Genomic DNA, 24230 nt, shown 5'->3' with positions numbered 1-24230 from the left:
TCTTCTAGCCTAGTCAATCTCCTGTTTTGGAATTTTCTCAAGTCAAAAACTAGTACTGTTTTTAGTAACTGAGATGTGCAGTTTATCTGTTATAACAGCTAGCAAAATGTTCTAGACCAGGTATTGGAGATCAAGATTTCTGAGGTAGTATGGATCTGAATGATAGCTAGTTCCATAGGATGGACAAACGTGAAAATATCTTTCTGTGATTCTGTAAAACCTTGATTCTTACATTTGAGGTTTGCTGGGAGTCAGAATCTATCTGCACACTGACCTTATTTTTAAACCTTGGGGTTACATGTAAAAACTGTCTTCCAGTCTTGCCAGAGTAACTTACAGTATTTGAAGAATGTTACGATGCATTTTCTGATAGGATAAAATGTTATTTTTTAACCAAAAGCTTCTAAGTTTTTCAATTATTCCCCTTCAGGAGTACTTAAATGAGTAAGAGACTAGGCGCCAACTCATATTCCTAATCTATAAAAGACACTGAAAAGACATCAAATATATGATGAGATAGGGAAACTTTTTATTTGCTAGACTCTCTCTCATAGATAGTACTCTATCTGATTGGATGGAATGCTTTGATATGTTGCTTAGGATGGACTAGTGAGGCAGTGTGAAACACTCTCCCAAGAGGAAACCTTGAACAAAAATAAGTTACTCCTATATTAACTTCTAAGACTGGTTATGCACATGACTTTTGTTTCGGTGAATGGTGTATGCAAGTTTAGGGCCAGGGTTTAGTTGCTTGAGAAAATGGTATACGGGTAGAGAGCTGTCACTAGAGGTCCTGATTCTTTACTTTTCTTCCCTGTAGTGCTCAGACTACGCTCTGAATTAAGATTAAACACTATTTAACAAAATTCCCTTTAAAAAGCCAGAAAATTTTTATTACTCAGTCTAGTTAATCCTCATGACCCAGTCTAGCCCAGATTACAAGACATGATTTCTAGATTCCTCAACCTCTTCATCTCTCTCACCTCAAAAAAATATTCAATTTCAATATATCCCTGTTAAAACTGAGGCATCAAGAAAATTATCTGGATATGGTTTTGACAAGAAAATAATAGAAGAGGAATATCATTTTCTTCATTGTAGCTATTTTATTTCTATAGATTGTTCAAGCTTTTCTTGGTGCTCACATCAACAATTAACTCATGTGTAGTTTGCTGTGAAATCTTTTCTTAAACTACTCTTACATATGTTTGAGTATTAAGCTTCATTTTCTCTCAACTTACACTTAGGCGGTTACTTTTGGAATTCCAGGATGGGGTATTTTAAATAAAAATGTAATGTGTAGACCTGTTCAAAATTGTACAACACCGTTAAACTTTATACAGGAGTAAACAACCTGTGCGTGCACTGGAGCAACAGGCTATAAAATACTTGACACAGTAGATTTCTATTTTAGTATGCTTACTTTGTCACAAACTCTGCATCTGGGGTCTTTGCATAAATAGATGACACAATGATATATTGTTTTCTTGGCTGTTGTATTTGTTATGCCCCTTACGTAAGTACTGGTCAAGCAAATCAATAAGCACAGAATACATTAACCACTGTGTAAGAAATATGAATCTCGTAGCTATATGTGTAAACTCATTGAAGTTTCTCACCTCACCTACTCCTCTCTTTCTCACTTAATCACTTCATCCCATTATATCTAAAACTGTACAGATGCTTGAACTCAGGAATATACTGGAACTAAAAAAAATATTCTGAGTTTTCAGAAATGCTTATTCATAGTGCTGTTCTACAAATAAGACACAAAAATTGTTCTCTCCTAGATGTAATTAACCATTAACATAAAAAAACAGAGCAGGTGGTATTTGGAAATAAATTTTGAAAGTGACCTATAGAAATTTCCATTTCTGGCTCTGGTAGAGTTTCTAGCATAGAACTTGCCTACCTATTGAAAACAAGTAGAAAACTGGACAAATAAATGAGACAAATGAAGCAGACATTGGACAACAGTCAGCTCAGTACCATGATCCCTGAAAGAAGGGGGAAAAAAAAGAGGTGAACCCTGGCTATATGGCTGGCGGTTCGTCCTCAATTTAGGTGCAGGGAGGGGTGACCCAGTCAGAGTATAGTGAGTCTGTTGAGCTGAGGAGGAAAAGATCCAAGCTTGAGGGAGCTAAAGTAGCTAGACTTCACAGGGCATAGTATTGGAGAAGAGGACTATACAGAGAAAGAGCTCTGGAAACATGCACAGAGTTCACATTGAGTTTTTGCTAAATAACATACAAAAAAAAAAAAAAAATCTGAGGGATTCTATCACCAGTAATTCTGGACTATAAAAATGTTAAAAATTTTTTTCCATGTTGAAAGACATGTTAGCCAATGGAAATTTAGATTCTTGCAAAAGAAGGAGAACACTAGAAGTGCTATAAATATGAGCAATTATAGAAATTTTTCTGATTTAATAAAATAGTAAAATATAAGTGACTAGGTAAAGCAATAATAATGCATCAAGGGGTTTATAACATATAGAGAAGTAAGATGTGTGACAACAATAGGAATAAGTATGGGAAAAATGGAAATGTACGTAACGTTTCCTAGACTATGTAGAAAGTGGAATAATAGTCAAGGCAGACGGTGATAAGTTAAAAGCGTATTTTGTAAACCCTGGGCAACCACTGAAAAATTTTAAGGAGAGGGGCCAGCTCCGTGGCCGAGTGGTTAAGTTCGCGCGCTCAGCTGTGGCGGCCCAGGGTTCGCATCCTGGGCGCGGACATGGCACCGCTCATCAGGCCACTTGAGGTGGCATCCCACATTCCACAACTGGAAGGACCTGCAACTAAGGTATACAACTATGTACGGGGTGGGGGGCGGGGGGGTTGGATAGATAAAGCAGAAAAAAAAAAAAAGGTTGGCAACAGTTGTTAGCTCAGGTGCCAATCTTTAAAAAAAATGTTTTAAGGAAAGGAAATGAAATATAAAAATGCTCAATTGATTAAAAAAAAGGCAAGAGAATATAAAACAAAAAAACCCCAGATGAGACAAACAGAATGTGAGGAGGAAGATAGTAGGCTTAGACAAAAGCATATCAATGAATTACATTAAATGTAGTCTATATAGTCCAAGTAAATGGTCAAATAAACCAGAGGAAAAAAGACACAACTAAATTCACTTTGTTTTAAATATAAATTTGCAAGTAGGTGAAAAGTAAAAGGATTAAAATATATGTATATATTTATATTTATATATCATGCTAACCCTAACTAAAAAAAAAAAGCTAGAAAGGCTATATTAATATGAGAAGAAGATTTCAGAATAAAGAATGTTAACAGGAATAAAAAAAGAACATTTAGTAGTATGAAAAGGATTAATTCAGAAAGGACAAAAACCCTAAATATGTATGCTCTCAATTACAGAGCTTCAAAATTCTTGAAAAACTGATAGAACTAAAAGAAGAAGTTGAGAAACCCACAACTGTAGTTAGATAATTTAATATTTCTTTCAGTAATTGATAGAAAAAAATGAATGAAAATCAGTAAGGATATACAAGAATTGAACAATGCTACCAATCAACTACCCAACTGACATTTATAGAGCATCCTACAAAACAACTACAGAATTTTGATGCTTTTCAAGTGCACGTGGAATATTCATCAAATTAAACCACATTCTGGCTTATAAAAAAAGAGCCCATAAAGTTAAAAGAGAGCATACAAAGTATGTTTTCTTATCACATGCAAATTAAAGTAGAAATAAATAAAAAAGATATCTGAAAAGTCACCAAATATTTGGAAATTAAAAAAAACACACTCCCAGATAACTTATGGGTTAAAGAAAAACTTGCAAGGAAATAAAAATATTTTTTCTATTGATCTCAATGATATATAACATAAAAGTTTATGTGATGCAGTTCAAGCAATGCACAGAAGAAAAATTATATCTACAAATACATTTGAAAAGAAGGCTTAAAATAATTGACTTAAATTTCCATGTGAAGAAGGAGGAAAAGATTAGAATATTAAATTCAAAGTAAGCAGCAGAAAAGAAACATGAAATCAGAAATCCATGAAATTAAACACATACACAATTAGAGTAAAAAAGATATCCAAAAGCTGGTTATTTGAAAAAAAAAAAAAACACCATAGATTAAACTGTAGCTAGACTTATACAGTGAATAAAAGAAAGAAAATAAATTACTAATGTCCCTAATGAAATAGGGGCATCGTCACAGATCCTACAAATATTAAAGTGATGATAACACCATTCAAAAAAAATTAACGCTAATTGTCGGTGTTGTGATCCAATGTACACACCAGGATAGATGCGGAGAGGGCTGATGACCACTCTGAGTTTATTGTAACCAGTGTTTCAATATATACATAGCTTACATCTGTTAGACATACACAGGTGTTCTGGATGAAATAATTAGCGAATGCCAAGAATTCTTAGTGATTTCTCAAGGAGCCCTCCCTGGGTGTCTGTTTTGATATTATCATGTTATTGCTGTGCTCATATATTTTTATCTCGGAGCAGGCAAGGTCTCTTAGGCAACGGTCCCTCTTGCTCCTGATATCGATATTGTTTCTCCATCTGTGCCCCTCGCCTGTCTTAGGTAGCTCCCCCAGGGGGTCTTACCCGTCATTGGCTAACCGGCCTTCTCACCTCTGGGTCACAGTTTATTGGCAAGCTTTTTCCAGTGATTATTAACCCTTCCTGTGTCAGGGGCGGCTACACTAATCAATCAACAATTTTGCTAACAAGGGCAAAATTCTTTAAAAAACAGCAATTACTGAAACTGACATAAGAAACAAATCTTTTACAAAAATCAGAATCCTACTATATGAAACAATAAAGAATACTCCAAGTCCAGAAAGCTTCACTGGTGAATTCTATTAAACAGTTAAGCACAAAATTATACCAATCCTACATAAATTCTTTGAGAAAATAAAAGAGATGGGAACACTTTCTAATTCATTTTAAGAGGCCAGCATTATATTGGTACTGAAATCTATAAAGTCAATCAAAGAAAATTGCAAATGAAAATCCTCTTCAGCATGGACACAAAAATTTTTAAGAAAACAATCAAATTCAGCAATATGTAAAAAAGGAAAATACATCATAAACCAGGGCTTATCTCAGGAATTCAATGTTCAATTAACATTTGGAAAATTAATTCAGCTCACCATAAAAGAAAACAAAGAAGCAAAAAAACACGCAATTATTTGATAGGCATTTGACAAAAATTAATATCCATTCATGATACAATCTTTTTGCAAACTAGGAATGGAAGTGAAATTCCTCAATCTGGTAAAGCTTATCTAAAAGGACTTAACAGCCACCATCATGGTTGATGCTGAAAAACTAAAAGTTTTTCTCTAAAATTGGGAATACTGCAAGGATTTCCTTCTCATTACTTTAATTCAATGTTATACTGGATGTTTTAGCCAGTGACATAAGGCATGACAAAGAAATTAAGGTCAACATTCATTTGTGAATGGAAGTAGTAAAATATTCTCTCTGCAGTTAAATGATTATGTATACAGAAAACTCTAAGCATTCTCCCAAAGTACTAGATATAATAAGTAAATTTAAATAAATTGCAATGATGTATGGCTTATAGAAAAAAAGAAACTAAATTTCTAATTGCTATAAATGAGTATTTGGAAAATGAGATTAAAAAGCCCCAAACTGTAATACATATGGATAAATTAAACAAAATATGTGTAATACCTATACAAAAAAACCCTTCAAAATATTGCTGAACAAATTAAAGAAGTTCTAAATAGAGACACATTCATGGACTAGATTCAAGACAGTAAAAATATTAAATCTTCCCCAATTAATCTATAGACTCAGCAGAATCCCTATCAAAATCCCAGCAGGTTTTATAGAAATTGGAAATAGGATTCTAAAATGCATATGGAAAAAGGGACTTAAAATAGACAAAATAATCTTGACAAAGGTGAAAAAAAGTGGGACCTACAGGACCTAATTTCCGACTTATTACAATGCTACAGTAAATGGTGTATTGTTGTAAGAATAAACATATAAATCAATGTAATGAAGAATCCTGAAATATAATCACACTTTTATGATGAATTCTTTTCTTAAAATATGTGCCAAGTTACTTAAATGGGAAAAGAGAGTCTTTTTAACAAGTGGTGAAAGAACAAGTAGTACTCCCAGGAAAAAGAAAAAAAAAAGGAACCTTGACACTTATTTCACTCTAATCACACAATTAACTTAAAATTGATCCTAGAGCTAAATAGAAAAACTAAAGTTGTACAGTCTTTATAAGCAAATATAGTTGAAAATCTTTGCAACCTTGGCAAAGGCAAACATTTCTTAGGACACAAAAAGTATTAACAAAGAACAAAGAAACAAAAACATGATAAATGGCACTAATATTTCCTTTTTAAAATCTACTCATCAAGAACATCATTAAGAAAAATAAAGCAACAAAAACAGACTGAAAGAAAATTCTTGCAATAGATATAACTGGCAAAAGATGCTATTTTGAATACATCAGGAAGTCCTACATCTTAACAATGAGAAACAAATCAATAGACATTTTACAAAAGAACATTTAAGGGAGGCCAATGTGCACAAGAAAAGCTACTCAACATCATTAGTCATCAAAACCATGTAAATTTGAAATCATTTGCATTTTTCTAGTACCCACTACATAGTAAAACTAAAAATAAGATCAATTGTACCAGGTGTTGGCGAGGATATAGAGCAACTGGAACTATCAATGCATTGCTGATGGCAGTGTGAAATGGTACAACCATTCTGGAAATTAGTGTGGCACTTACTTAAAAGTTAACTAAATGACGGCTGGCCCGGTGGCGCAGAAGTGAAGTTCTCACGTTCCGCTTCGGCGGCCCAGGGTTTGCTGGTTCGGATCCCGGGTGTGGACATGGCACCACTTGGCAAGCCATGCTGTGGTAGGCGTCCCACTTATAAAGTAGAGTAAGATGGACACGGATGTTAGCTCAGGATCACTCTTCCTCAGTGGAAAGAGGATTGGCAGCAGTTAGCTCAGGGCTAATCTTCCTCAAAAAAAAAAAAAAAAAGTTAACTAAATGATATAGCACTTCCACTCCTAGATATTTCCCCAAGAAATAGGATGCCTTAATGCCCACAAAAACACTTATAGTGAACGCTTATTGCAAATTCATTCAAAAAAAAGAATCAAAAACTGAAAACAACCCAAATGTTCATCAACGGGTACACAAATTGTGATATAATACAGTAAAATGCTATTCAGCAATAAAAAGAAATGATTTACTGCTATATATATGATAAATGGATAACTTTTAAAAATGCTGAGCAACAGAAGACAAACACTAAAGGATACACACTGTGCAACTTCATTGATGTGTAAGTCTAGTAAAATTAAAATGAACCTGTACTGACAAAAGCAAAACAGTGGTTGTCTCAGGCAGGGATGAATGGGAATTGTTACCATGGGGCAAGAGGGAGAGAGAAGCTTTCTATATTGTATTAATTTCTGCAATTGTTGACACAGCACCACAAATTTAGCAGTATAAAGCACCACTTACTTGTTATCTCACAGTTCTGTTGGTCAGAAGTCTGAGCTCAAAGTGGTTCTCTGGTTTTCTTCTCCAGGTTTCAAAAGGTCGAAATCAAGGTTTTGGCAGTGCTATGTTCTTTTCTGGAGGCTCTGACGATGAATCCACTTCCAAGCTCACCTCAGCTTTCAGAAGAATTCAGTGCCATGCGTCTATAGGAATGAAGTTCCATTTCCTTGCTGGTTTTCAGCTAAGGGTCATTTTCAGCTTCTAGAAGCATTCCTTGCTCTATGGCCCCCTTCCTCCAGCTTCTGCTTTTGAACTTCATCTGCACGGTCAGTTCTTCTGTGTCTCCAGGTTGCCAACCTTCAAATTGGAATTTCATTGGCTCGCCTGGGTCTCTAGCCTGCCAGCCACACAGCATATTTGGACTTGTTAACCTCTATAATCATGTGAGCCAGTTTCTTATAATAAATCTCGTTCTTTCTCACTCTTTCTCTGTATAGATAGATAGATGGATGATCGATCAATCAATTGATAGATTTCTCTTTCTAATGATCTATCTACATCTATATAAATTCAATTTGAAATGAACCTTAAATATAAAGATTCTTGAAAGAAAAAGAATCAGTAGTCTATCTACTTTTAATTCTATTTCTCTGGAAAACCTTTATATTTTCTACTTTCTATATTACTGATTTTGTTTCTTTGAAGAACCTTTATATTTTATATCTCAATTCAATTAAATCTTCAGTTCCTTTGTAGTCACAGGTGGTTAGTGGCTACCACAACAGTCTAGAGCAGTGTTGGCAAACTTTCTCTGGAGAGTGCCAGATAGTAAATATTTTAGGCTACCTAGTTCATATGGTTTCCATTGCAACTACTCAACCCTACATTGTAGCCAGGAAGCAGCAATAGACAATATGTAAATAAGTGGGTATGGCTATGTTCCAATAAAACTTTATTTGCAAAATCGGGCATCAAATCAGATTTGTCCAGCCAGCTCTTATTTGCCAACCCATGCTCTAAAGAAATTGAAGTCATTTTCTGGCTCTATACTATTATGATTAAAGACAGCTTTTGCATTTTGTCAAATTTGCTTGTCCTGAAAAATACCCTTTCAAATGACTAGACGGTTTTATCAGCTTTACTTGTTTTTGTTGAATATCAAATAGATCAAAAATTTACAAAGGCTAAAGAAGTTCACTCACACTTAGATAATTTGGAGTACTTAAAATATTAATGTAGTCATGATATTAAGGAAAAAAATTAGAACATTTTAGTAAATTTTACTTCTTTTCAGGAGAGTTTCCTATAAAGAATAATTACACCGTAGCACATCCTGTTTCTTATTACTTTAGTTTTAGCAGCCAAGAGATATGACAAAAGCAGAGCTTCCTGGATTCATAAATGGTTCTAAATGGAAGGGCAGGGAGAGAAGAGACAGAAGTTACACTGGACTTTGAAATCCATATATAATCTGTAAGCATGTGCTTCTTCACATTCTGGCTTGAAGACAGACTTTGACATCCGTGTCATGTCCCCAGTGAAAGTGTGGACAGGCACATGTGTGTACTGAAGTTGATTTTAGATGCATCAGTTACCACATCAGCAAGTTGGTAACTGGAAAGTTTGGTCCCAATGTTATTAGTTCAATCTAACTTTGGAAACTTTGGCCAGGAATTGAGCCCAATGTCAACTGGAAAAGAATGTACCAACTGAGAAAAGTTCAGATGATTCTTTTATCTTCGGGGCCACTGCAAACTCTGCAATGTGTACTAAGAACTTGATTTGGGATAACTTCCAGACATTGACCTTGACAAAATCATGCAGTGTTTAGACAGAACTGTTACTATGATTATTTTGTCTGAATGGATGTTTAGGTCAAGTAGTTAAGTAATTAATTAGACAGTCAATCAATGTTTAAGTCATTTAATTAATTAGCTTGATACTTAAAATGTGAGACATATATGCTCTTAAGGGTAAGGCATGGTCATAAAACGTAGTTACTGCCCTCTAAGAGCTTTCTCTTATTGTCTGTTTGGCTTTCTGACTCTCTCTCCCTCCCTTCTTTCCTTTCTTCCTTTAAAGTGTCCTATACAACTTCTAATTCAGGATGCAATTAAGGTTCACACACTGTCTTTGGTTATTATGCAAAGGAGCCCACATTTTAGATCAGCTACTTTGGGTTACTTAGATTTGGGTCCTATGACTTTGTGAAAGAATTTTTGTGAGTTTTCCTCTAGATCTGAGGCATTTTTCTTATTCTTTACTTTTCGTGCCCTTGGAAATGCAAATATTTTGAACTTTCTTCCCGTTCTTTCAGGAATGTATGTGAAACATTCTATTTTCTTTCCCTTGTCTTATTGCTGATCATCTAAAAGGTGTCTGTTTAAAGTTTTGACACAATTTGGAATTTGCACGTCTTTTATTTGTGTGAAATTACAAATTCTAGCTCGTAGTTAGGAACTGCAAGGCATAATTTTCACTGAGCCAGTCAGTTTCATTTTTGAGAGAGACTTAAACTTTAGGTATGAGAGAGCGTTCCTTATCGAGTCTTCGTTTCCAGTGGAAACTTGAGCAAGCTGAAGTCAGTATGTTAGTAGCTGCTAGGTTCCATAGCCAAAATATTATTTCTTAATCTCACCACCCATTCAGAACATTTGTAACAAAACTTGCTTTAATTAACTTCTTTGTGAATAACTTTTTTCTCTGTGATAATGCTGCCTCCTATTCTTAAACAAATCATACTTCCTGTACCAGAAGCTGTCGATGTCTCATGTCCCCTCATCCCACCTCTGAATTCGTCTACAGCCAAGGTGAGTGTCTACACATGTGGACAGCCTCCCCTTCAAGGTCTGTGTTCTCTTTAAGGGCTTTGCACTGAAGCTGTGAATGAGAGATGGTCAGTAATCGTGGTTGCCCAGAATGACTGGAGACATCTCACCTCCAGGAGTAATTGTTAACAAACGAGAAACTGGAATTGGTGCATAAATGTCCCAACTTCCCATCACCAGATGAAGATACTGAAACACGTTCTACAGACACATGAAAGGGGCCCAGCAGCAATGAGCCTTAATTTTCCACAGTGGGGACTTACTCATTAATGCATCCTTTATTGATTTTGTTCCTTTCATGGTTCACTTTCCCCACGCCCTTACTTGTGCTTCGTAAGATTACATCCCAAATAAACAGCCTAGCGTGCCAGTCAATTTATCAGGATGGGCTTGGAGGAAACACTACCTAAGATACTTCCTTTGATGTAATAGCATGGGGCGGGGGGGGCACTACACACCTGATTCTGTGCACTCTCTAACATTACAGAGCTGAATGAGTCAGCAGAGAGAGCACCAGACCATGATTCAGCTGCTGTTTACTTGTCTTCTTACATTTTCCACTGTACAAGACATGTAGGTTCGCACAGAGGGAGACCTCTCTTCAATTTTCTGAGGCAAGGTTGGAAGTGACCTAACAGTATGATCTTTTGCATTGGGTAAAATACATTCGTATGCTTATCTCATTGATTCTTCACAATGCTGTGAAAGGTCAGCATACTTAACCCCATTTATAGATGGAAATATTGAGACTTGGATTAAAAGACTATAAAAACCCAACTATGGCGTGGATTACAAAAGGCCATGTCAGTAAGAAAAGAGTCCTCCTAACTCCAAAGTCAGTGGACATGACCGTATGCCATTCAGAGTATGAAGTGGTTACCTAGAAACTGAAAATCCTAAGGAACATCTTGTTTTCATTAATATGACTACTCTTATCTAATAAGAAAAAAAAATTTTTTTTAAATTCAATAGGGTGGTGATCACACAATTTCCCTTGTCCTCAATTTTGAAAATCAAGTGGTGGGGGACAGGAGGAGAAGGACGTTAATGTGGATCTAATTTGCCATGTTTCGAGTACAAAAAGTAGGCCCACTTCCAACTGTAAACAACTATTCCCTCATAACATTACTGCTGTCTTCAGGGTATTTCATCAGTTTCTGCCTACCGCATCAGATCCTAGGTGCTTTGCCTAGCCTTTGAAGTTATCCTAAACATATCTCCTCCTACATGTTAGAACTTATTGCATTGCCATTTGGTCTCAACACACACCCTTCCTAGAGGCAGATCAGTCCTCTTATCAAAATGAAATCCTTTTTACTGCTTAATCAATGCCTGCCTCCCTCCATTCAAATTCACCCATCCTTGGTGGTCCAGCTGTGATTCCCTATGCTCTGCTTTAAAAGATCCCCACTCCTCCCACCCTCAGAGCCATCTTCCTTTCCTAAAATGTTTTCCATGTGCATTGATTTTCAATAAATCTTGGGAAGGGAGCAGGTTTCCTAGGTCCTTAGCAGCATGCTAAACATAATGTACTTGCACAAAAGTTATTTACAGTTATTTACAGGTAGCAATAAGGAGAAGCTCCAAAGTAGAGGGATGACCTGCTACCATTCTGAGACTTTCTTCATCTAGCAGATGATTAACCAACTCTCTTGATTGCTCTTGGCCTTAAGTGAAGGAAAGTGCTAAAAGAAAATTCCTTTAAGGACTCCAATTTCAAATGTATTGTGTATTTTCAATCACAGAATATGCGAGAACTCAGCTCTAAAATAGATAATACTCACTCTTCACCTACAGTGTGAGAGAGTCACCTAAATATCTCTGGGATTGGGTTTTAGATTTTCCATTGAGGTGGAGTCTATGGAAGACATTTGAGGCTTTACAGAAAAAGGATATTGCAATCGTCTTGCACGCATTTGAGGCCAAATGAGAGCGAGCATTTTGTGTGGCTGGAGCGTAAATAAGAGAAATTTCCCTGGACCTGTCTAGGATGTGAGTCTGGCCTGTGAGAGAGCTCCTGCTCTGCTCTGCAACACCTCCAAGGATTTGATCTAGAGAGCCATCTCGAAATAACTTGGAAGCAGCTGAGAGTTTGGGTCAGCACTGCAGGGAGGGCAGACAAAAAGAGAAACAGCCACTGAGCTGAATGAATTATTGAACCAGGAATTTGAAAAGAGAGGGGGGCAAGACAGAGAATGAGTTGCTTCTTAAAAGAGAGAGCAGGAGATCCGAAGCAGGGCTAAAGATGCTCTTTCTGCCAGGGCTGCTGGGTAACTGCTGGCTTCTTTGCTGTGTTGTCTTGGCTTATGGAAGGATTGTTGTTACTGAAGTTGTTTCAGTCCTTTCAAATAAAACCGTAAACAACTGTGCTCCCAACAACTCAGAAATGGCTTAGCTGAAGGCAAGCTAGATGGATGGTAAGAAAAGCGATTAAACAGATGAAAACCAAGAACTGTCAAATGAGGGAGCAGCCTAACAATAATAAAACATGACTTCACTCTGTAAAGATAAAGGACACAGGAGAATGGCCAGCCACTCGACAAATTATAAATTGCAACTACCGTGTCCAAGGTACTTTGTCAGAACCAGGGATGAACATGGTGAGTTGGTCAGACCATGATATCTTGCTCTCCCAGGGATTCCAGAATACCTGGGTAGGAAAAGATTATGAGATTATCCAGTCTATAGACAAAAACTGGAGGTCTGCAGATATGGCTGTTTATTTCTAAGACTTGAATTTGAGTGCTAAACGCCTTTAGACCAGGTATGCACACCCCAGTTGCCATAGTTTTAAGCCCTTCTCATATTCTTGATCCACTGAGTTTCCTGAAATTTGCAACTCCTGCACATCTCCTAGTTTTATAGATGAGGAAACTGAAGATGAGAGGGATTAAGGGATTTACCTCTGTTTTCACTGCTAAATAGGAGCAGAGGCAGGACTAGGAGTGGGATTTCCTTCCTCCTACTCCAGCATACTCACATCAGGGCTATTAGCGTTCTGGCTGTGTAATCAGGGAGAGTGAGTCAAGTCCCAGATGACTCTCTCGGGTTATTTAGAATGTCAGTTTCAGAACAACTCATGACTCCAGTCTATTGCTCTAGTCACTCAGCGCTCCTCCTCCACCTTCTGCTGCTTTTTTCCCTTTTCCCGGGAGAGTAAGACAATGAAGCAATCTCAGACAGGCTTTCGAGTGTTTGGAGCAAACTTAGATGGACTGCTCCAAAAATCAATTACTGTTTCAGCTCCAGTGAAAAGAGGCGGCATGGGTAGTGACAGCTGTTAAAATCTGTCCCTTCTCCCCCACCCCTGTACTCAGTTCCTTATCCTGGACTCTTCTACTCTGCAGGCTCAGGTCCCATCTGCTCTTTAGTATCTGTGTCTGGGTAATCGCCCCATGTGGACTAGGGATTACAGCCACCCTTCCTCTCAACATCATCACCCAGAAGCCTTCAGCATGTAATCATTTTCAGTTGCAACTACAAGGATGAGAGTATTGTTTTAATTGTTATTGAATAACCGTAAATTAAACTGGGAATTGTACTTCTGTTCAGAGGCATAAATTTAGGACTACTGCAATTGTACTGTAACTCTGAAAACTGAGAATTCATGATATATATATATATATATATATATATATATATATATATATATACTGGGAAAACTTCTAGAGTACATTGCATTTTCTTTCTAATAATAGGTTTAGTTTGTTCTCTATAGAAAAATGACAGGGCAATAAAAGAGGTCCTTGCTTTATGACACTAGAATATTTTAGATAAGACTCGGTACTGAGACTTAATTGATTTTATGCTGGTGGAGAGCAGCAGTAAAGCAGAGGGAAAAGCCCCCAACCAACTCAATCACAGGCTGAGAAACAAAAGAGGGAGGAAACTAGCATTGTATGTGTTAGAAAAATCAACAAGCTTTCCACCCATTCACTGATAGCCATGTGCCCATTCCTGGGCTAGGTGCTTTGGGACATCACATAAAAATGACAACAAAACAGAAAAAAGCCTGGTCCTGTATTAGATGTAATTTAGTCTATAAAATAGGAAAGATGTGTAGAATCAAAGACTAGGTTGTGCATTTCAACCGGATTACATGACCACGAAGAAGGGGAAGGCCCACGTGAGTTGGAGGAACCGAGGAAAGATTCTTGCACAAGGTGGAAATGGAGAGAAGATCTGAGGATATGGAGAAAAGTAGGGAAGGGGTGGGGGCTCAGAAATGAGGCTGGTATCATATAGCTGAGGCTGGAACAACGGAAGGGGCACTCAAGAGACTCACTAGCCTAAAGCAGAGGGTCTGTGTTGGAACATTGGTGATAGATGGCCATAACTGCCAGTTATTCAAAAACAGAGATGCTAAAAGTTTTCTAAAGGTCCTCTTCCTGACTTACCAATAGGGGTACTATTCCTCTTTTGGCAATAGGAAATAGGGCTTTTTACCTGACTGAAGTAGGGCATCAGCCTAGTGGAATGCTCGACCCTAAATCTGTCCCCTGATCTGCTTGATGATCTCTAAGGTCATTTGACCAGGAGCAAAGCCTTTCCTTCCATGCTGAGAAATGAGGTTCCAAATGCCTAGGACCTTGCAAGAGGAGACATAGAGATGGACAGTCACTGAATGGTAAATGACTGATGGCCAAGGCTTTTCTCAGAAGACAGGTGAGCACGGAGGGAAATTTTGCTGAGCAGAGAGGGAAAAAGGGTGTGACTGCCTGGAGGTGATAGAAGATGCGACATACTTTGGGGGTGGGGGTGGTGCAGAGTAAGAAAGGGCACGCAAAGGGAGGCCTCATGATGTAGTAGAAAGAGTAAGGCCATGAGGTTCAGACAGATCTGAGTTTAAATCCTGACTCCCAACTACTGGGGATGGGCAAGTACTTGTTTTTAAATAAAGATGGCAAAATTTATGTTAGATTAGAGAATATGTAAGTAAAACATGTGGCATAATGCCTGTCTCCAGCAGGCACTGAATAAATGGTAGTAATTATTAATTTAAAGAAAAATATGGGAATATCACAAAGGAACTTTACCAGCTTGACAATTTTGACATCTCTAGTGTTGACAAAAGAGGAACCGGGGCTCAGTTGAGAATTATTAAAATTCTCTTCTTGTTCTTCACCCAGTGCTTCCCAACCAGTGTGAAATCACATCAGGACTTTTTTTCTCAGAGCTGTGGGATACATCAGTTGTTTTTCATCTACCTAGAATCCATTTCCTCTCTTTCCGGTAACTGCACCTCAATCATCCTTAGAGAAATCATCCCACTCTACACTTAATCCACAGAGTTTATGTAGAGTTGAGCCTAACTCCTAGCTGCAGGGCAGGGAGTTGATCCAGGCACAACAAGTCAGAATTGCCCATCCTTCTGGCCACCCCCACCCCCAACTCCGTCCCCCCCCCCCCCCCCCACAGCTCTCCACCGAGGGTTTGAATGTGACTCACCAATTAATCCAATCAGAGCAAGTCAAATATCTTATAACTATTGGGAAAAAGAAGCTGTCTTTCTCCTGGGGTTTCTGCGGGGACAGGCAGAAAGCTGAGAGTCAACTATCTAATGAGAAGAACCTTCCAGAATGAAGCCAACTAGAGGAAAGCAGAGAAGAGAGAAGAGAGAGAAAGAGTCCTGATGTGCACACAGCAAATGTGTCAGGCATAGTTCTAAGTGCTTTGGATAAGAACTTGATCCTTTCAAAAACTCTATGAGAAAGTTATCATTAAGATCTCCATTTTAGAGGAAAGGAAACTGAGACATTCACTGAAAGGTTTAATGACTTGCTTCAAATTACACAGCAAGTAGGTACCAGTACTGGGATTTAATCCCAGACTGTCTGGCTTCAGAGTGCTTGCTTTAACCAGTGTGTGGTGCTGTCTTTTCAAGAGATGTTTCAGATTCTGCATCCCTTATACTTCTCCGTCAGGTGAGCCAACACATTTCCTTTTTGGCGTAAGCCAGTTTGAGCTGGGATTTTGCCACTAGCACCCACAGCAGTCCTGTACTGCACACCCAGTGTTCTCTCTGCCTGTCTCAGGGTCCCAATCTGAGCCCAGACCTTCCTCTTCATGTGCTGAAGTCATTGCACAAATGTATAGACCTTTCATTCACAGTTCTCTGCATTCCGGTACAAACCCGTGTTTAGATCTTATTTCCATTCCTCCACAAAAATTTCCTCTCTGTTGCCTATTAGTGTTCTCTCAACCTAAGGCTGAGCTAATTACTTCATATAAGTTCACCAACACCTCTGATCTCATGCTCAATCATATTACCAGGGAGAGGTCAAAAGTAATATTTTGCAATTTCTTAAAAATGCATCCTTCATTAGATAAATGTAGAGTAACCGTCCCCCTTTTTTTCTCCTCTTGCAAAAAGGAGGCTGCAGTCTTCTCTCCAGCCCCAACGTTCCTTGTTAGCTTTCAAGCAGTAGCTGAAATATTTAAACAAGGTTTCCTTGTAACCATTTCCTCCTCTCTTATGTATTCTCCCCTTTTCAAAGTGCATTCAGTTGCACTCCCAGTTGTGCAGGGTTGTGTGGGTACTGGTGTGTAGTGAAAGGATGAGAAGAATAATTGCTTAACACAAGGCCTGAGGGAGAGGATCTAATACAAGGAGCTCCTCTTTGATGGGAGAAAGCTGCTGTTTCTATCTGTGCTTAGAAAAAGCAGCATTTTCAAACTGAAATCTCCAGGACTGAGACAGATTTCTTGAGAACGTTCATGGACCCGCTTGACAATGTGCATTTGTTTGGGACTTTGCCCTGCCCCAAAGGCATTGAGAAGAGTGAGCTGTTAGCAATGGAAACCTGGATTGCTTTCCAACCCCTGTGTGCTCTAAAGTGACCCCAAAATAGCTGAAGCAGGGTAAGCTTTTCCGCTTGGGTGCTGGTTATCCACTACCAGGTTCTTAAACCTCATTCGTAGCTTCCCCATTTTTTGCTGACCCCCTTTCATGATTTTCTCAGTCAAACAGATCTATGGACATAGAAAGTTCAACCCCAAATGATCTGCAACTTCAAAGGTAGGAACAATAGGCTGATGAAGAAACAAACAAATACTTATAATAACATGACACCATGACCCTAAGAGTCTGTAAGACACTAAATTCCGTTCTCACCTAGAGAAGATCAGACTATCTCACTCTCATCTCCAGAGGGGAACAGTTGTTTTTCAGATGATTGAGGGGGATTATGTTAGATTATCACAGCGTGAAATGGAATTTCTGCACAAGGCAGGATAAAAATCCTTCTTAAACATTGTCACCCTCCCAGATAAGGAATTATGGCAGGGTCCCTGCTTCTTAAGAGGAGTGGTAAGAGTTCCTTTGGGAAACTTGATGTTGATGAAGAACCCAGTGGCAACACCTCTGAATCTGCCCTTTAGCAGTGCCCACTAGGCCAGAGAGGCTTGGTTCAACAGTAGCTGGAGATGACAGCCTCTAAGGACCAGGAGCTGCTCACTTCCAGCTGTGGAGCCTATCAAGTGCTTGAAATTCTTGGGAAAAAAATGTGTAGAGTTATGAATGGACCTTATACTTTACCCTAGCATACCCTGGACATAGATAACTAATTTCTTCAGTGGTTTTCCTGTAACTAATGAATGCACTTTTATGACTTGTTTATACAACCCTCATACACTGGTGGGACTTTGTTTTGGGCTCACATCACAGGAATGGAAAGATAACTTACATATCTTAAATGTTTCAGTTCTCTCCTCAGTCATCAGTCTTAAAAAGAAGTATTTCTTTTTAATTCCAATGATTTCTGTGTAACTGACCAGTTGCATTCTGTTGATTGTGAACTATTTAATCAGATTTTCTAGTGCCCAGTTTCCATCGTCATTAAGAAAAGTAACTTTTGTTCTTTCAGTTCACTGGGTGAGGAAATGCCAATCATTTTCTGGGGACATAAGTGCTCACTGTTATTTGGAGTTTTTGCCTCCAGGCTCCACTCCAGTTTCCTCTCTAGGTACCTTATCCCATTTCCCACTTGCTTGGCCAAGTGAGGCTTCCAGGAAACAATGTCAATCTCAAGGCACAGAGTTTCAGGTTAAAAAATGATGCATGTGGTTACTGTTTCAGTTCATAATATGAAAGTCATATACACTCTACTATTCTTGACTACTGCTTCTTTGACCCAAATATTCTATTGGGATTCTTTACCTATATATTAATTCATTTTACATCCAAACTCCTAGTAATTAACAGGGCAGCCTTTTGGTTCTTCAAGGAAAGAAGAATATCCCCTATCTATCCCTGGGAATTGGGTCATTAAGTCAGTCAATGTTTCTCTTTGAGAATACCTTACCAAACCTCTTGGTCTTATTTCTCCCCACTCCTCCTGAATGACACTTTACAATCCAACTCTGTGACAGAATTTTAATCCCTTGAAAACAGAGTGTGATTCATGAACTATTTTAAACAGCTGTGTGTCAGGGATATGAGAACTATACTAAATGGTATTTTTTATCCACTTCACCCCATAAGAAGATAAAGAGTGAAGGGAGTGAAAAACATATGGAGACCTAAATGAAGGTATATGTAATGCCACTGAGTTTATGATATTTATAATGTTTCTATTCTAACAGGAAGTTAATAATTGGAAGTAATTAGCCACTGACTTCTAGTGGGTGTTATAACAGAGGTTAGATTTACTTAAGTCAAGAATAACTTTGAAAAACCAAGCATGTCATTCTTACAATCCTCATTCCTAGAATTTAATAAAGAACAATAAAATATATAATACATAAATGAATTAGCCTCACTGCTCACTAATGTTACTGAACCTGAAGTGAGTTCGCTCACCTGTTGCCCAGCAAGCCAATCTCTGACACCGGGTGTGGTGGAAGAAAGTAGGAATTTTATTTTTGCACAGCGCTGAGCAAGGATAGAGGTCAGCTAATGCTGAAATCCCAAACTCCCCAAAAAGCTAAAAGGAAGGGTTTTTATTTGGGGTTTTAGGTGGGGAGGGGGAGCATATGGCCTTGCTGGTCGGAGCTTTCCCACCAGTCTGTCTTTGGCCTTGAGACACTTGCAGAGAGGAGGGAGCCTGTGACCTTGCTGGTCAGCAGCTTTCCCACCAGCCTGTATCTCTTTGCAGGGAGGAGATGATCCAGGTGCTTGTCCTTGATGGTGTCTGTCTCCATGGAGGAGAGTGGATTCTGGAGCAAGGAAGTCAGAGAGTAAGCAGGAAACGAGTGTTTTGGTTTTAACCCCATATATGCTGGGTTTAATGTGGGGAAACTGATATCAGGGTTGGTATCACTAATTCTTTTCCAATGTTAAGCAATAAAGGTATAGTTTATTTATAACCAGTTGTAAAAAGATGGTCTAAACATATTTATCTTATTTTTTTATTATAATGGGTGACTCCAGGAAATTGTCAATGCTTTGGGAGGGGGCTCCATTTTCAACTCCAAACTACTTCCAACTTCAAAAGAAGGAACAATAGGTGGAGGTAGAAACAAACAAACATGTATAACCACCACCACCACCACCAACAAGGACACAATACAATGGGATCCACTCTGGAAAGTAAATACTCTCAAGTTGCATTTAAAAACAGTTAGCATAACCCATCTTTTAAATCAGTGTGTTCTAAGGTCAAGGTGCCTGAGTTTCTCTTCACAGGAAATCTTTACCTTTACTTCACAAGACTCTATCCTTCTCAGTGCTTCAGGGGAATATTTTCAACTGACTTATCTTCTGGCTCACTAATGCTCTCTTCAGCAGTATCCAACTTGTTAAGCCCTTCTATTGATTTCTTAATTTAAGTTATTGTGTTTTTCAGTTCTGGAATCGATTTCCATCTCATTCTTTTTTAAAGATTCTAGTTCTTAGAAGAAAGTCTCCATTTTTGTCATCTACTATTTTGAACATAATAATGACAATTTAAAGTCTATGTGATATAACACTAATATCTGGGTCATCTATGGGTCTGTTTCTATTGGGTTTTTTTTTTGTAATACATTTTAATGGAATATTGAATGATATATATGAAAAATTGCAGTACCTCAAGATGATATTTTTCTCCAGAGGGGATCTATCTTATTCTCTGGCAGGCAGCTGAGAGACTGACCACCTCAGTGTAATCAGGGACTTAAGGCTGCTTTGCAGTGTTTGTAAGACTTGTTATAATATTGGTTGAATGACATTCCTCAGGGACAGCCTGAGGTGTAAAGTAAGAGACTGCATTGTTATGCATGGTTCTTCCTCTTTGTGGGTCCAGAACTTCATTATTTGTCACTCTAGGACTAAAAAACAATAAGAATCTCTCCTCTGATATTCAGCCACTTTCTTCTTGGCTTCATATCCTCTTGCTCTGCACAGCTCTACAAACAAATGCCTTGAGGGGAAAACTTGTGTCTAGTGTCGGGCTCACTTGTTTGTGTCTCCCTCCTTCTGGGACCTGGATCCCTGAGCCCTGCCTGCCTTGTCAACCTTGACCTTCAGTATTCACTCCTCAGCCCTGTGAGTTTTCTTAAAGCTCTGATGGCTTCTTTGAATCTCAATAGCTGCTTTCTGCTTGGCTTGCCGGCCTCTTCCCTCATGCTGAGAATGGAAAATGCCCTGAAAAAAGACCAACACCAAGAAAGCTAGGCTCACTTCGATGCAATTTCCTTCTCTCCAAGTTCTAGTCCCTCAAGTCCTGGCTGCCTCAGACGTTCTCTGAGGCCTTTGAACAGATTTCTTTTTAAATTTAATCTGGTTTATCTGGTTAATTTTTACTGGATAATTGGCCTACTGCATGCTTCTCCATTATAGCCAGTACAGAAACCTCTTCATGCAATTTGGAAATGAAGTTTTAGAAAGGAGTTAAGAAACAAGAGCTCATTTCCCAGGTGTTCAATTATTTTGACCAAGGATATGTCTTTCAATTACAAGCTAAAATACCCTGGCTTCTTTAGCATATTCTCACATATTTTTTGCATAATTTTTGATATTTTAAAACAGAAATTTCTCTTGTGCCATTTCTCCTGGGTAAGGAGTGACATTTTCTGTCTCCTTGTGTTTCCCAGCCTCATGTCTCCTTCAATTTATACTAGTGACTTCAAGTAATATTGGAAGAAGAGGCATATACCCAATTGTGTTTTGCAGAAGTCTACGATGTTAATATGGATATATGTAAAATGTCTTCAGGGTCATAATGAAGTTGATTACCTGAATTTTCCTACTTGTAACAAATTTCTTTGGCACGATTTCTCAGAGGCTATAATATACTATTTTGAATTGTGATAAAGTGTTTATAGTGTACACTGCTTCTCATGCTTATATGATCAGAGAATGCTTTATCCTTTTCCATAAAATGTCTTGAAACATACTGGGGAAAAGCTTTGGGAAACATTCTTAAACATAATCTATATTATCATTTTATGAACTAGGTTACCTTGAAAAGCAGCAAGGGCTGACATATTTCTTAAATATGTTAAGTGCCACTTTTAGTTTGGAAAACTTTGGGAAGTAGGAGTATTTACCCTTGAGTGAAGTTTTTGTAGCCCATTATTATTTTTAAATTAAATAACATTTGTGCATGTTCATTGGCACTGCTTCTCAAATAGTGTATATTCAAGAGATGTTAGTTTCTGGTAGCTCATGATTTCCTTTGAACCAAGCAACAACCCCCGTGAAATAATGATACTTGTATTTTAAGGATGAGCAAATTGAGGCTATGAAAAGTTAAGTAACTTTTCAATGTGTTAAAAGTATTAAGTGGCAGAGTTGAGATTTGACTCAATATTATCAAGTTCTAAAATAAATTCATGAATAATCTGATTCCCACAATGCCAGATTAAGAAGTACTAGAAAAAGACAAAGGGAAAATGGTGAGATAGGTTTGGGAAAACAAACATTATGTCAACAATTTGTGTATTAAATATGTTAGAGGTAAAATGTGGTGGTGACTGGATCTTTCTCTAATTATCTTTAGTAATCCCTGAGGTGGAAAATTCCATGAACGAGGGGTATATATCTTGATGGTAATAATACATGATGATATATTATAGCTAATACTTCAATATTACTTCTTTTACGTACAAGACACTGTTCTAAGTGATTTACACACAAATATTAACTCATTTAATCCTCAGAATTTTTCAGACAGTGTTAGTAATAATTGTAATTATAGAAATTGCTATCAATTATTGGATATTTATTCTGAGATAGGCCAGGCTTTTTACATGTGGTGCCTCTTTTAATCCTAACAACAAAAGAAGTAAATAGAAACTAATTATTTTTGCCATGATGATACTGAGGCATAAAAAGTTAAATGGATGTCCCAATATCACCTGATTAATGATCCCAATCCAGACTATTTGAAACAAAACTAGTACTTTTAATCACCATACTATACTTGAGCTAAAAGTTGAGGGCTGTGTTAATGGGGGAAAAAAAAGCTGTTAAACATCACTTAAACTCTATGCCTTTTTATGTTTTCTCATTTAAAGTTCCATAAAAGATTGACGACTAGCACCTAAGCAATTATATTGTTTTGTATGATTGTTATGGTTAAATAATAAATGTTATGGGATCCAGATAGAATTAATCATGAGAAAATAGTAAATTCACAACCCAAGAGCAGATTTTGCAATCTTTTACTCTGGTAAAATTGAAACTAAACTCCTCAAAGATAATAAATGTAACTAATTTCTAACGTCGTAAGCATAGGATTCAATTGAGAATGGCAAGTTTGGGAGTGGAAAAATAAGTTTATAGCTATAGAAATGACAGCGCAGAGTTCTTTGCACTTATATATGCGAGAATTAAGCCACTTTTGCTTCATCAACACACTCTACCACCTCCAGCCAGCTTAGGGAAGAGGATAATACTTTGACTAAGAATTTATGTAATCCTTAAGAAGTGCTCAGGTCAATACTTTTGCTGGATTTTCATGTGGCTAAGAGGAGCTATTAAGAGACTCCATAAATGCACAAACTCAAGATAGTATTTCTCTTCAAAATTATTTCTCAGAAAAGTTTTTGTTAGATTTTGTTCTTGTTCCCAGTTATCCACTACCTCTCTGGGAGAGGATTATATGTCTCCACCGGTTGCTATGTGATTTGCAGTGCTTCACTATGTTGAACATATGTCCCCATCCCAGTGATGTTGAGTATGGTGATATGACTTGTTTTGATCCATGAAATGTAAGTAGATGTGATTTTACAATATCTAAGCAAAAGCTCTAAGTGCTATTGAACAAATCCATCCATGGGAATGCATGTCATTGATAGCATCTACTCCTTCTGCCTGAATTTCAGAATAGAAGTGATACATGAAACAGAATGACATGGAACTGACACATTATGTGAATAAGAAATAAACCCTGTTGTAAACCACCAGGATTATAATTTGTTACTGAAGCGAAACCCAGCAAAAGTTGACTGATACAAAATTCCTGCTTTACAAGTCCTTATGAATTTTCTCATTACAGAGTGCTGTTTTAATTGCTTAATTTGAAAGAACAGGTACTACTTAGTCAAAAAAAAAATTAAAAATCAGATGAGGCTGATTTTGGATTTCTCTAGGTTCTCTTCAGGGAATTGCTTAAAAAGGAGGTAACATAAACTCAGTAATTGTTCCTAGGGATAGAAACTCACAATTGCAAATGCTGGATATCATTGTAAGCTAGTATTTTGGCCGATTTTAAAGACCACTATAAGCAGGACTATACTAATGATGACTTTGCAAAATCTAAGAAGATATACAAAATTAAAGAGGTAAATAGCAAAAACTGGATGTCATTAAGCAGTTACGTCTCACTTAGAAAAACAATTTTAGGGGAAAAACCCCAGCTCAGGAAAAAAGAAAAAATGCAGTGTCTAAAACAACTCGGAAAGCAGGGATTGTGTTATATTCTGGAAATCTGTGTTAAATGACTCAAAAATTGACTCTATGACTCTACTA

This window comes from Equus caballus, chromosome 15, assembly GCF_041296265.1.
Source record: "Equus caballus isolate H_3958 breed thoroughbred chromosome 15, TB-T2T, whole genome shotgun sequence".
Taxonomy (NCBI): Eukaryota; Metazoa; Chordata; class Mammalia; order Perissodactyla; family Equidae; genus Equus; species Equus caballus.
The sequence above is the reverse complement of the archived record's forward strand: the minus strand, read 5'-3'. Positions refer to the sequence as shown.